The 16322-nt window shown below is 28.3% G+C and overlaps 1 long non-coding RNA gene across 1 annotated transcript; it reads left to right on the top strand.

The window, feature by feature from the left end:
• Positions 1–974: 974 nt before the first annotated feature.
• Positions 975–3889, top strand: LOC136078054 (uncharacterized). The gene is made up of 3 exons (XR_010637486.1): positions 975–1260; positions 1336–2275; positions 2495–3889. It is a non-coding gene; the product is annotated as an uncharacterized LOC136078054 (long non-coding RNA).
• The last annotated feature ends 12433 nt before the right edge of the window (positions 3890–16322 follow it).

Below are 16322 nucleotides of genomic sequence, written 5' to 3'. Positions count from 1 at the left end.
GGGTTCAAATGCCAAGCATAAAATCCTTTTTGGTATTTTCAATCTTGTCGCTTTTATAAATATAAAACAAAACAGTTTAAGCAAAAATGACTTTATTTTAGAAAATTTTAAAAAGTTATCTTGTATTTTACGCAAGCGGCAAACTCAACTTAAGTTTGGCTTATTATATCGATAATCGATAAAACACGGCTAAAGAAAAAAGAAAAGACGTTTCATGCTTATGCAAATAGCTTAAGAGTAATTCCACGTCAAAACAACCAGGCCATGCAACCCTATGTCCTTGGATTTTCTTTATATTTTTACCATAGTTAGTACATTATAAAATAAGATAAATCCCAAAATTTCAAGGTCTAACTCTCAACGGTTCGTGAGTAATGGTTGCTTTAATTTTGGCTGCTATTATTGTTTTGGTCATTTTCCGCCATTTTTAAATTTTCATTTCTTGTTATAAAATCAAGTCTTTAAACATGTGAATTCTAAAAATAAGTGACTTAGTTAATCTCAAGGTGAGGAATTTGAATATATAAATAAAAAACTCATTTTATAATTAAAAAGTACCTAAATAACAATTATAAATGTTAAAATAATGGACACCTGCCCCAGTAAAATTTTTAGGTGTGCGGTAAATTTTTTAAGCTTAAAATTTCAAATTAGATCATTGTATGTTTGAAAAACATTGTGTGAAAAAATCATTTCTGCCAAATACATAGTTTTGCAAATATTTTACTTTTTGTACTATAAATGTATATATATTGCAATGGTAATTTACGAAAAAAGATAATTCCTATCTAAATCGAAGTGTTTCTTAAGTTTCTTAAGTTTTTTTAATATATTTTTATATTTCCTTTTTGTTTCCTTGTCTTTCCAAATTATTAAAGTTTAATTGTTGAATTCAGACATATTCATCTAATATAAATGTTGCAATTAATCCTACATAAATAATGTAATTAGTACTTGTGCATTTTTAAATTTGCAAGTATAACATTTTTTAATTCATTATCAAAATGATTTCATGTGATATTGGTAAAGAATTGAAGTCAGAATGCCATAAAACCTCATATTCTAGAAATAAGGAAATTTTTTTACTACATGACCTAGACACCGATATTCGTCAAAACATTTTATGGAGATCTGAGTTGCGTGCTTGTGAAGAACTATTCAGCATTTGTTATCACCATTTTCACTACTTTGAAAAAAGATTTGAAAAAAAAAAGGCAATTGTTGTGATGTTTATAAAGTGCATAAAAAAATAAATAAAAGGTAATTTGATTTCAAATATATGAATACTATCTGTAAAAGTATACAACACGTATCTTAAATATCCTTTTTTTTAAGGTAAATTTACAATATCTTTAATGATGGCTAGACACTTTGAGTCATTAGGATTAAGAGTTTTACCTGGGTGGAAGTTATATACTAGCTGTAAGTCAAAGGCAGTTTTATCAGTAGAACACCCTAGTGAAAATGGAGTAGATGAAATATTGATACAAGAAGATGAACCATTTACTCATATTATTTTATCCCTGGAAGTTTTAGGAGAACCTCCTATTAATTTACATTCTGTTGCTTTACATCAACGTGTTGCATCTGCAATGAAAAAATATAAGAAACCAATAAAAAAGATTGGTGAAGATTTAGCAGCTCATTATGGAATAAGTAATTTGCATTTTATAGATAATTCTATTGCGTCTTATTCGAAAACAGATCAAAGTAAAGCATCTGATCTGGATAAACTGACACTATTGATGAAAGAAAAGATATATGCTTCTGACTATAAAAATAAATTAAAATTTCTCACTTTAACTCATGATCTTGGTCTAGAGACTATGCTTTTAACTACTTTGAAGTTAGTGTGAATGCTATTCGAACAGCACGTTGTATGAAACAGGAGAGTGGCATACTTTTACTCCCATTGGACAAAATTGGAGAAAGTGTTGTCTCCATTGTTCAAAGTTTTTATGAAGATGATGAATACTCACAAACAATGTCTAATAAAAAAGATTATGTAAGTGTTGGAAAAGGAAAAAATAACAGAATACAAGTACAAAAACGATTGCTGTTGTGTAACCTGAAAGAATTGTACAGCCAATTTAAAGTTATAAATCCAGGAATTAATCTTGGAATTTCTAAATTTTGCAGTCTGCGTCCTAAGTGATGTGTAAGTGTTGGAGCCTCAGCTGCTCACTCAGTGTGTGTATGTGTTTGTCATCAAAATGCAGTTCTTTTTTTATATGCAATGAAATGGGATATAACTTATAAACATTTATTGAAAAAGGTTTGTTTTCAGTTATAAGTGTGTTTAATGTACGTTATAAGTTAGGAAATCTAAAAAAAGATAGCAGTTTATACGGAAATTAAATTTGATATTACTTATACTTTTAATTATTTTTATGATTTTAATTATTTAATTATGATTTTAGTTATTATTATGATTATTTAATGATTATAATAGAAAATTTAATAGTAAATTATAGTAAATAAACTTGTTTTTTAGGTGGTTTGTGACATTTCAAAAAATGAGTGTATGGTTCATAGATGTTTGAGTTGCCCAGGAACAGATGTCTTACAACTATTTCTTTTTGAAGAGCTTGAAGAACTTGATTTTGATGATGAGTTAAGTTTTAATCAATGGCAAGGTACTGACAGGACCCAACTCGTCACACAAACTGAAACTGTTGAAACATATAGAGTTAGTTGTGAAGTGTATTGATAAACTAACAGCTCACTCGTATATTTCTTATTGCCAAACAAAGTTTCTTAAAGATTTAAAATTCAAATTGAATGAAAAAGTGTGACTTTTCAGAAAATTATGAATTTGTTGTGCAAAATGAGATCCAAAGTTATCATTGGTGTAAATCTGGATTCACCCTTCACCCAGTTGTTTTATCCTATAAAGTAAATGGCAATATTTTACAGGAATCATTTTGTTTTATGTCTGACGATGCAATACACAATACCTGTTTTGTCTATCAAAATCAGACTATTTTATGTAATTATATCAAAGAAACCCTTCCTTTAATTTTTAAACTGTATAACTTTTCCGATAGATGTGGAGGACAGTATAAAGATTTTTTATTGGAAGCTGAATGGATATTTTTTGCAACCAGTCACGGCGATTCAATAGGCGGTACAGTAAAACGAATCTTCTTGCGATGCAATAGGCGGTACAGTAAAACGAACAATAGCAAGAGAAAGTTTGCAACGTCCAAAGAAAAATAAAATACTAACAATCGATGCAATGTTTGAATTTTGCACTCAAAAAATGCTCACAATAAAGTTCTTTAAAATTGATAAAGAAACTATGGTTAATGTTAAAGCTACGCAAAATAAATGATTTGAGAAGGGAAAAACAATACCAGGAACTCGAGGATTTCACCATTGCATACCAGTTTCGAAAACATCTATATTATTTAAAAAAACTAGTAACGATATAAATCCAAAATCTATTAATATAACTAAAAAATCAAGTTACCAAAATTTAAGTTTAATAAGTTTTGATCTAATGCAGAAGTACGAATATTACGCATGTACATATGACTCGTTTTGGTGAATTGCAGTTGTCGAAGAAAAAGATGAAGAATATAATGATATAAAAATAAAATTTATGCATCCACACGGTCCATCTGAACAGTTTTTCTGGCCAAAAAGGGATGATTATCGTTGGATACCAATCACTAATGTAATAACATTAATAAGTGCACCAACAATAATATCAGACAAATATGAACTTTTAAAAAAAGATTTTTACAAAATTAGTAAGTATATATTTGTAAATCAATAATTTTTTAATGGATATATTATAAAAAATTGTATATCAATTCAAGTATGCATTATTTTTATTTATTTTGAATACTACGATAAGCGAAATATACTATATTTGCTTTTTTTGTAATATTTTTCATTTAATTTTTAAACTATGTATTTGGCAGAAATGATTTTTCTACACAATGTTCTTCAAACATACAATGATCTAATTTGAAATTTTAAGCCTAAAAAACTTACACACCTAAAAATTTTATTGGGGCAGGTGTCCATTATTTTAACATTTATAATTGTTATTTAGGTACTTTTTAATTATAAAATGAGTTTTTTATTTATATATTCAAATTCCTCACCTTGAGATTAACTAAGTCACTTATTTTTAGAATTCACATGTTTAAAGACTTGGTTTTATAAGGAGAAATGTAAATTTAAAAATGGCAGAAAATGACCAAAACAATAATAGTAGCCAAAATTAAAGCAACCATTACTCACGAACCGTTGAGAGTTAGACCTTGAAATTTTGGGATTTATCTTATTTTATAATGTACTAACTATGGTAAAAATATAAAGAAAATCCAAGAACATAGGGTTGCATTTAAAAAAAAAATTGGTTGTTTTGACGTGGAATTACTCTTAAGGTATATGTTCTTCCATCGTTGAACTAATGATTTTAAATACAATAACTTTTTATTAATTTATTGCAAAAAGTAGAACCACAGCTTAACAATAGTACCAAAAATATTTTTAAAATTTTTTATTTTTAGAGACAATTTGATTCAAAAATTAAGTTCATTTTAAAACCTATATATTTTTGAAAGTATTCAGTATCTTTTTAATTTAATAACACAATCAATTAGAGGATTAATAGTATGCATAGTTTTGAATGGTGAGCATTAATCACACAAAAAAATGCCTCCCACCCAAAAGATAACTTTTAAAAAAAAAAAATTCAATTATTTTTCTTTTTGCACTCGTCAATTTTTATTACTTAACTTGGAAATTTTAAAATGAGAAAACAGACGGGAATTTAATTTTTTAAAGTTTTCAGTTGGTAAAAGAAAAAAAAATGATGATTAGTTTATTTTGTTGTAAAACCTTTTTTGAATAACCATTAAATAAATATTTTTAAAAAAGTAATGTCGCATTTTTATGTCAAAAGTAGGTCGTGTCCTAGCCATTACAACTCCAATTACAATAGTGTATTTAAATTTTGCACTCTGACCAGTGCGGCCGTGGAGCACTGGTCAGAGCGCTTGCCTTATAAGCAGGAGACCTAGGTTCGAAACGAGCTCTGGACAAATTTTCACGTCACGGTAAGGAAGGAGGCGTAAACTTCCCGGTTAAATGCACTTCCGCGGTGCTCTGTGACAAGACCGTTAGGACTTCTTGGGGCACCTAAAAGAAAAAATTGAAAAAAAAATTTTGTTTATTGTTACTTTTGATGCGATTTTGTAAAAAAACGGACATGGAAACGTTCGTGCGATTCTTAAAAACGTTAGTTTCTAAAGATGTGAATAGTCTGTTTTTGGAAATGGAATGATTTGTTTTTCACTTAAACGTATATCTTCGATAGCACAGTGATTTAGTGCGACGTCTTCGGTGTAGTTTCCAAGAGTTCAAATCCACTCTTTAGCATAACACATTTTTCAATTAGTTCAATTTTGCCGTGAGTCTTTGGGTCATCCTGGCCCCCTGGTGAAACAATGGTTGTGGCCTCACTTGCCTCCCTTTCCCGCTCCCCACAGTAACACACTAAAATCCGTACGTAAATTAAGGAATGTAGATACAAGCCAGTTTATGAAAATAAATACCCAAACCTTTAAAAGGTTTAGGGGGTGCAATGTGATTGCAACAAGAAATCCAAAACGAGAGAAAAAATAATCATCAATAACCAAGGTAACTTTCGTCTTTTAAACTCAGCTAAAAGTTAAACTATGATGACATTAACCTCAGCAATCACTTTTCCTCTATTCCATGTTTTTTGCCTCAATAAACGTCAATCCATCATACTGGCGTTTGTGCACTCTTTTTCGTTTCTGGTCAGCAGAGTACTTGTCGGTGCCCACCAAAATATAGCTTCTTTTTCAAAATTGTCAAAATTTGATCTGACTTCTTGAATGAAAATAGGCAGAGAGCTATATAGTAAATTTACAACTGTTAAGTCAATTTCAACAACTTGAAGCATTTTGTTTATTTTGCTGAACTTTTTCATAATTGTGCTCCAGATGATTTTCATGACGGCCGTCTCTAGCATATTCATTTTCCTGAAATGTCTACTAACTTCTACAATCGCATTCGGCTGTTGCGTTTTATTATTGTTCAGTTCTTTTGAAGTTACTTTGAAGTTTACAGCATATTTCAAATATTCAAGTATTATTGACAACAAAGAACTTAAAAAAAACTGATTCTGATAATTGTAACTTGTAACTAATAATAACCCGTTTGAAGAACACGCATCTGCACGTGCAGACCATCTAGTCTGTTAAAGACTTTTTGGAACCTTAACACCTCTTTTCAGTTTTAATATCAATATTCACCGGCGATGTGTTGAAGCAGGAAAAAAGTTATTTAGCTGATGAAAATAATCAAGAAAAGAAGTAGCTGTGTCCCCAGTGAAAAAGCGCACATGGGATACGCGTGGATTTTTTCCATATGTAACCCATGTGGGGATTATTATTTTGTCCCATGTGGGTTTCATATGGTAAATCCAACATGGATTCCATATGGTAAATCCCATATGGGATACGCGTGGGTTTTTAACATATGTAACCCATATGGGGATTATTATTTTGTCCCATGTGGGTTTCATATGGTAAATCCCACATGGGTTTTATGTGGTAAATCCTACATGGGATATAGGTGGAAAATACAAAATATTATTTTGTCCCATGTGGGTTTCATATGGTAAATCCCACATGGGTTTTATGTGGTAAATCCTACATGGGATATAGGTGGAAAATACTACATGTTATAGATCTTAAATGCCACATATTTTAATCCAAATGGTATAAAAGTAGTCAATACTAGACAAATGAAAGTCCGAATGCTTCTATGATAATTTTAAAATTCTTTTAATTTAAAAATTACTTAAATAGTAATTTTAAATTAATCATCGAAGCTTTCAGAGAGGCTTAACTTAATCTGGTATTTGCTACTTTATCCCATTTGGTACTCAAAATGTGCAGCATTTTTAATCTTTTTCATGTGATGTTTAAGGTAAATCCCACATAACCTATGTGGGATTTACCTTAAACTATTATGACGAAATTTTATAATATTAAAAAACGTGTTGCAAAATGAATTTATTTTAAAATAAATGCTATTAATCAATACATTCAAAATAAATATTAAAAATATCATTTTTTCTTTTGCGATTTACACGCCGTTTTTTGTCGATTGAATTAATTAAATCGTTTCGGCTTGCATAATACCAAGGATTTTAGTATCTTCTAACTTTCTTCAAACATTTTCTAAAAAAAAAATATAAATACAAATATATATATAAATATAAATATATATATATATATATATTTATATATATGTATATATATATATATATATATATATATATATATATATATATATATATATATATATATATATATATATATATATATATATATATACAGAGAGAGAGAGAGAGAGAGAGAGAGAGAGAGAGAGAGAGAGAGAGAGAGAGAGAGAGAAAGAGAGAGAGACAGAGAGAGAGAAAGAGAGAAATTTTAATAAGGAACCTTATTAGTCGAGCAATTTTAATTATTATCCAGGTTGACTACAATATTTCACAAATAGTTATTTCCTAACTTATTACTTACAATGACTAACGTATTATGGGTAATTGAACACATATTATGCGTAATGAGCTTGAACCCATGAGGAGAATCCTGAAAAAAAGTGATCAATTAGGATAAGTAGTTAAACAAAAATAAAAATGTAAAACCCTACTTTTTCAATGAAGTAGACGTTGGGTGCAGTAGCCACTGGATGCAAAAGTATCTTTACTTTTTCGTCACACACACGGCCTTCTATAATAACAGGCCTTGACATCGCGCAAAATGCCGTTAAAACTGAAGGCCGATTAAACTTTCACTTTTACTTATATTGATATACTTTTATATTAGGTAGGGTGTAATGGCAGTCTATATTTTCTAATAATAATCTCTAGTAAAGACGGAAATGTAATAAGAAACCAAAAAGTTGTTAAAAGATAATCATATTTTTCGTATTTCAAATTTCATTAAGAATATTTATGTAATATTAAATAGTATCAATAACAAGCATAACCATAACAAAGTATATATATTAGAAAGATAACTGTATTTTCAATTTTTTTGCTAAAAATGGTAACCATAAAAATCACCAACAATCAAAAACACCAACAAAAGTTAATTCAAGCAAAAAAAAGTTTTATCAATATATCTCAACAGGGTAAATATTTACAAATACTATCCAGAAGTTCTTTTTCATCAGTAGAAATATCTTTAAAACACATGTCAAAAGTATGACCATCAACAGAAATGTCAAGTTGTAATATCAATTTAGTATGTTGAATATTAATTTTTTCAATTTACAAATTTAGCGTTTATAAAGTAAGTACCTCCAGATCCCTGTCGAAGTGGATCTGTTGAAAACCAACCTAATAAGACATAATTTGCTCCATTACTCAACAAAGTTTCTACGAGATCAATAAAGCCATAACATGAATGCGCTATTGCATTGCTAGTATCTCCCAGCGAAAAAGCGCACATGGGATACGCGTGGATTTTTTCCACATGTAACCCATGTGGGGATTATTATTTTGTCCCATGTGGGTTTCATATGGTATATCCCACATGGATTCCATATGGTAAATCCCATATGGGATACGCGTGGGTTTTTACCACATGTAACCCATATGGGGATTATTATTTTGTCCCATGTGGGTTTCATATGGTAAATCCCACATGGGTTTTATGTGGTAAATCCTACATGGGATATAGGTGGAAAATACGACATGTTATAGATCTTAAATGCCACATATTTTAATCCAAATGGTATAAAAGTAGTCAATACTAGACAAATGAAAGTCCGAATGCTTCTATGATAATTTTAAAATTCTTTTAATTTAAAAATTACTTAAATAGTAATTTTAAATTAATCATCGAAGCTTTCAGAGAGGCTTAACTTAATCTGGTATTTCCCAGTGAAAAAGCGCACATGGGATACGCGTGGATTTTTTCCATATGTAACCCATGTGGGGATTATTAATTTGTCCCATGTGGGTTTCATATGGTAAATCCCACATGGATTCCATATGGCAAATCCCATATGGGATACGCGTGGGTTTTTACCATATGTAACCCATATGGGGATTATTATTTTGTCCCATGTGGGTTTCATATGGTAAATCCCACATGGATTCCATATGGCAAATCCCATATGGGATACGCGTGGGTTTTTACCATATGTAACCCATATGGGATTATTATTTTGTCCCATGTGGGTTTCATATGGTAAATCCCACATGGGTTTTATGTGGTAAATCCTACATGGGATATAGGTGGAAAATACTACATGTTATAGATCTTAAATGCCACATATTTTAATCCAAATGGTATAAAAGTAGTCAATACTAGACAAATGTTAATTCTTAATCTTCTATGATTATTCTTAAAATTCTTTTAATTTAAAAATTACTTAAATAGTAATTTAAAATTAATCATCGAAGCTTTCAGAGAGGCTTCACTTAATCTGGTATTTGCTACTTTATCCCATTCGGTATTCAAAACGTGTAGCATTTTTGATCTTTTACATGTGATGTTTTCCACCTATAACCTATGTGGGATTTACCTTAAACTATTATGACGAAATTTTATAATATTAAAAAACGTGTTGCAAAATGAATTTATTTAAAAATAAATGCTATTAATCAATACATCCAAAACGAATATTAAAAATATTATTTTTTCTTTTGCGATTTACACGCCGTTTTTTGTCAATTGAATTAATTAAATCGCTTCGGCTTATATATATCGGTTTTTAGTATCTTCTAACTTTCTTCAAACATTTTCTAAAAAAAAAAAATATATAAATACAAATATATATAAATATAAATATATATATATATATAGAGAGAGAGAGAGAAAGAGAGAGAGAGTATTGACTACAAGTTGCCAAGTATAAGGACTTTAACCCTCAACAGGGTTAAAGTCCTTATACTTGGCAACTTGTAGTCAATACACATACAATCATAAAAACTTCGTCGCATAGCAAAATATTCATATGCTCTACATATAATATCTGAAGTATATAAAACTTCACCAACATTAACTTTTCTCATAGCATTAAGGTGTTCGAATAAAATATTTGATTGAAGCGAACTTTCTTTATTTTTTAAAAATCTAAATGCTTCAAATAAAGCTGATTTTGTTTTTATTAACTTTAATTTGTTTACAGCTAAATATGAAATATTACAAGTTGTGCCATTATGGTTAGCTACAAATGAATAACCATTGAAAACTACTAAAATAAATAATGGAACACCAAGTTTGTACATTTTTGATTGTATGTGTAAACTTTTTTTATTAAGCTGGAAAACAATAACATCGTTATTATCACTTAACAAAGATTGAATATCGTCAAATATAAGTTCATCCTCTTTTAGAAAATCATTTAACTCATCTGGTAAAATGCTTCGAAAACCGCTTGAAGTTACATTTTTTCTAACTTTACTTGCTGGTGTGGCTAAACAACTAGGCGGAATATTATACACAACTTTGTTGTGCGATGTCAAGGCCTGTTATTATAGAAGGCCGCGGTCACACATAATATAATATTCTGAAACTAATAAACAAACATCTAAATTTCTATAAGTAAATTTATTCTTTGATCATTGCCTTCATATCCTATCTTATTTTCATATCATAATCTATTATGGAATCATTTATATAACATATCACAACAATATTATTAAATTTGTGATGTTCAAATATCATATGAACATTCTCTAACATGTTCATATGATATTTGAATATAGTTCTTGAGTATATTATCTGCAAACAATTGACTGATGCAAGTTCAAATGTTGTCAAAAACCAAGCATGCATGCATGGGACACTGCAGTGTCCCACAAAGAAATGCAGGTTTGAAAGTCAAATTTTCTTTATTAAAAAAAATAAATAAAATAGGGAGGAGATAAGGAGGTTTCTGTACATTGAGGAACAAAAACAGGATATTTACAGAAACTTTTCAATTTTTAATCTGGAGTACCACAGTGTAATTGGGAATAAAGTCTCTGGGTCCAGTATTCAAAGTAATATGATCTAAAGTAATATATAAATTAAATAAAATGCTTTAAAATGCATGCAGTTATACATATAACTCCTTATAGTTAACTATATGTATAACTAGTCATACATAAAATTTATTATATAAACTTATTTTTTAAGGTTATGCTTGAACAAATTAAAACCAATTAATTCAAACTCAAGATTTAGTTCAAGTTCAAGTTATTTGTTCATTGTTTTTTCACTATTTTATATTTATTTGTTCAAATTACTACAGTAAAAATATTTATCATTGTTGAACGTGATTTTATTAGTAACTTAATTTTACTATCAACATATTTTGACAACACCCTTTACATTTTAAATGATGACAGCTTTACTTTTCTATTGATGTTAAATTTATTACGTTTTAATAACTCAGATTGAATTTTAACTGAATTATTGTAAGCTTTGTAAGGGTTTGTTGTATCTCAAATGGTGTTGTAAATAAAGTAAAAATAATATATATATATATATATATATATATATATATATATATATATATATATATATATATATATATATATATATATATATATATATATATATATATATATAGTATTTAGGCTATGGGATCATCCATAAATGATGCCAGTAGATAGAGGGGCAGTGTGAGTTTAACAATAATTGACAATGGGGAGAGGATGTTGAGACCAAAATAATGTCAATTAAAAAATTGAATTAAAAAAAAAAGTAAAATATTTTATTTTAAAAAAAAGTAAAACAATTTATGCTAGCTATGAGCAGGTTTTAGAGGTATTTACACCAACAATGTGGTCTAAAAACTTCTTGCTTTTGTTGCTTAAAACTGTAGAGGATCATAGGAAAAACAATTTAAATTCAGAAATTAGCTTGCTTATCTGAAAGAACAATTTATATTTTTCTTTTTTACTTTTAGTACTGTTGAGAATAAATGTATAATTGAACCAGAAAAAAATTGATGGTATATGCATTTTTTATATTATATTAACAATTCAGATATACCATCATAATATGATAACAAAAACTGACATCATTTTCAATGGGAGATGGCAAAAAATTGACTGAGTTTGATAAAGGGTGAAGTTGTTCAACAAACCGGGTCATCATCTGACATCATTATGCATAGATGACCCTACGATTTAAGTAAAATAAGTAATCCATTTGCCATATTTCTCTTTAGAAAGTGTAAGAAAAAAGCATTGTTATGCTGAGAACCTACCTATTGAGCAAGCTTTGACCACCTATTTTACAAATTTGAGAGACAGAAGTGGAAGTGCGAATCGCAAAAGAACTAATAACAATGCTCTAAATTGATTTTAACTTTGTAGAATTAAAAAACTATTTATTTATAGTATAATAATAATACATAAATACTAGTTTCCTAATGCTATTATCATCACAATGTTAATGGTATTCGTTTTAAAGTGAAATTTTGTATCAATTTTATTGTTTTAATGTTATATTTATATATATATATATATATATATATATATATATATATATATATATATATATATATATATATATATATATATATATAGATATATATTAGTGATGTACCGATTAATCGGCATCGGCTTAATCGGCCACTTTTTGTACAATCGGAATCGGTATCGGCATCGGCCTTTTTTTATTAATTTACCGATATGCATTACCGATGGCATTTTAATACTTTTATCCTGCATTTTGATAATTATTAAATAATAAATAATCTAAACTTTATGCATCGCATAGAATTTTGAGAAAAATTGTTTATTTTGACTTTGTTTACAGGCAAGTTTTTTTATTTGGGTCCAAGTATTTGTTTACCAGTATGGATTACATGAAAAAATTTACCCAATTTAAAGCTCTATGACTTTATATCTTCAAAACTTTAATAATTAGTTAATTCATCGGTATCGGCATTGGTATCGGCCTTTTCCTATCCATCGGCATCGGTATCGGCATCGGTACATCACTAATATATATATATATATATATATATATATATATATATATATATATATATATATATATATATATATATATATATATATATATATATATATATATATATATATATATATATATATATATATATATGTATGTATATATGTATATACATATATATATGTATATATATATATATATATATATATATATATATATATATATATATATATATTATTTTTACTTTATTTACAACACCATTTGATATACAACAAAACCCTACAAAGCTTACAATAATTCAGTTAAGATTAAATCTGAGTTATTGAAACGTAATAAATTTAACATAAATAAAAACATAAAATCACGTTCAACAATGATAAACATTCTTACTGTAGTAAAAAATATTACTAACTGATAAATTTGAAAAAATAAATATAAAATTAACAAAAACAATGAATAAATAAAAACATTAACTTGAACTTTAACTAAATCTTGAATTTGAATTAATTGGTACTAATTTGTTCAAGCATAACCTTAAAAAATAAGTTTTTATAACAAATTATATGTATAACTAGTTATACATATAGTTAACTATCAGGAGTTATATGTATAACTATATGCATTTTAAAGCATATTATTTTATTTAAACATTACTTAGATCATATTACTTTGAAAACTGGATCCAGAAGCTTTATTATCAATAACACTGTGGTACTCCAGATTAAAAATTGAAAAGTTTCTGTAAATATCCTGTTTTTGTTTCTCAATGTAGTTCGTAAGTCCCTTAAGTCTTAAGGACCTTATTATATCTAAAGTTAAAAGTTTTGGAGCATAAAAAAAGTTACAGAAACCCATCCTATTTTTTTCTTTTTTTAATAAAGAAAATTAGGAATTCTTTGACTTTTAAACCTGCATTTCTTTGTGGGACACTGCAGTGTCCCATGCATGCAAGATTGGTTTTTGACAACATTTCAACTTGCATCAGTTAATTGTTTGCAAATAATTTACTCAAGATCTGTATTCAAATAACTATTATATTATCCTAATAATACGTCTATTTGCACAAATCTTAATCTTATTTCTATAAGGAAAGATAAAAATTATTCGTGGTACTTACATACTTGCTTGCCATTCTCTTTATTAATATAAAATATTTTCTCACAATATCAACGTAACGCAATGCAATGTCGATTTAAAAATTTTTTTTTAGTTTTTTTTTTAATTTCCAGCTTTTAAATTAATTCCCATGCAAATCCCACAGGAAACCCATGTGGGATTACCCACATGGGTTTAAGGTGACAAATTTCCATACGGATACCACATGGGAAAATCCGTCCCACATAAATCCCATCAATCCCTCACGGAACCCACGCGGAACCCATGTGGGACGCGGTTTTCTTTTTCACTGGGCTGTAGGTTTCATAAAATTTGACAGTTCAGCAATATCTCGTAGCAGTTGTAACTGTTGATCACCAACTGAGTGGATTTCTCCGCATAATTCATTTCTAAACCGAATTTTGGATAAACTGATTTAGCTGTAAGTTTAGAGAGTTTAAAAAGACTATTGCACTCAGTTTTATATAAAGTTTCTAAATCACTTCACTTAGCCAAAGCCAGTTCTTTATTGTTCAAAAATTGAAATTCGCCAGTCTTTTCTGTCAACCAATTGTTTTGTATAGATTTTAGGAGATTTATCATAAATGATAAAATTGTTTTAGCTAACTTATCAGGGTAGTTTACTGCTTGACCAATCAAAGCACCTCTTTGGTAAAGTAATGAAGCTTTGACATAGACCTCATCAATTAGTAGTATGGAAGTTCTTTTCAATAGATTTAAATTCATAAAAATACTATTTATGAAACTTAGGTCCTCCATTGAGCTTATTTTTGAAGTCAATCGTGTTAAGGTCCTTATACTTGGCAACTTGTAGTCAATACACATACAATCATACAAACTTCGTCGCATAGCAAAATACTCATATGCTCTACATATAATATCTGAAGTATATAAAACTTCACCAACATTAACTTTTCTCATAGCATTAAGGTGTTCGAATAGAATATTTGAATGAAGCGAACTTTCTTTATTTTTTAAAAATCTAACTGCTTCAAATAAAGCTGATTTTTTTTTAATTAACTTTAACTTGTTTAAGGCTAAAGATGAAATATTACAATTTGTGCCATTATGGTTAGCTACAAATGAATAATCATTGAAAATTACTAAAATAAATAATGGAACACCAAGTGTGTACATTTTTGATTGTATGTGTAAACTTTTTTATTAAGCTGGAAAACAATAACATAGTTATTATCACTTAACAAAGATTGTATATCGTCAAATATAAGTTCATCCTCTTTTAGAAAATCATTTAACTCATCTGGTAAAATGCTTTAAAAACCGCCTGAAGTTACAATTTTTCTAACTTTACTTGCTGGTGTGGCTAAACAACTAGGCGGAATATTTTAAAAAACAGATGGTGGGTTTAAAGGTCGTTGCTTCCCATATTTGCTTTCAAAAGGTGCTTCATTTAGTCAATACAGTTGACATACTGCTGTATAGTCTGTAACAATAAACCAGTTCCTGGGATAGCTTCACTACATCTTTTTCTCTCCTCTAGATTCTTCGGGAATTTATAAATTGATACTTTTGTTGCAGTTGAGTATTGATATTTTTGTTGTAGTTGTAATTTATATTGTAGTTGTAGTTGTATAAATTGATATTTTTGTTGTAGTTGAGATAGTTCGACTTGCAAAAAGATACACAGCATTTTAAAGGCATTTTTAAGGCATTTTAATTATTAAAAAAACTTATCGTTAGTTTGACAATATTATTACCTTCACGTTGTAAGGTTCAAGGCGTTAACAATGTTAACGCCTTGAACCTTACAACTTTATCGTCTTGAAGTTGCGCTATCTAATTTATAAACCAATCAATTTTTAAAAGTTAACATCTTAGATAAACTTTTATAAAATTTAATTAAGTTGAAACATCTCGTATAGTATGTAAACTTATCCTCTTTTTTATAATAAATTACAATATTTCTGGGGATTATATATACCCTTGTTGTTGTTTTGTTGATTATTTTGATTATTTTGCTTATTGTTTTTTATTTTTTTGACAATGTTTTGAAGTATTTTTTTATTATAAACATTTTCTGTAAGATTTCTCTACCATGGGTACCAAAATTAAGTAATCAATTAAAACAGATATTTAAAAGTGTAGGCTATACTCCAGTTTTTAAATCACTAAAAAACCTTCAACTATTAATAACTCAAAAAAACAAGCCTCGACTTCCCAACAACTCTTATCCTGGAGTCTACAAACTGGAGTGTTCGTGTGGAAAGC

The sequence above is a fragment of the Hydra vulgaris genome, chromosome 03 (assembly GCF_038396675.1).
Source record: "Hydra vulgaris chromosome 03, alternate assembly HydraT2T_AEP".
Classification (NCBI taxonomy): domain Eukaryota; kingdom Metazoa; phylum Cnidaria; class Hydrozoa; order Anthoathecata; family Hydridae; genus Hydra; species Hydra vulgaris.
This window is presented reverse-complemented; position numbering and strand designations above follow the sequence as displayed.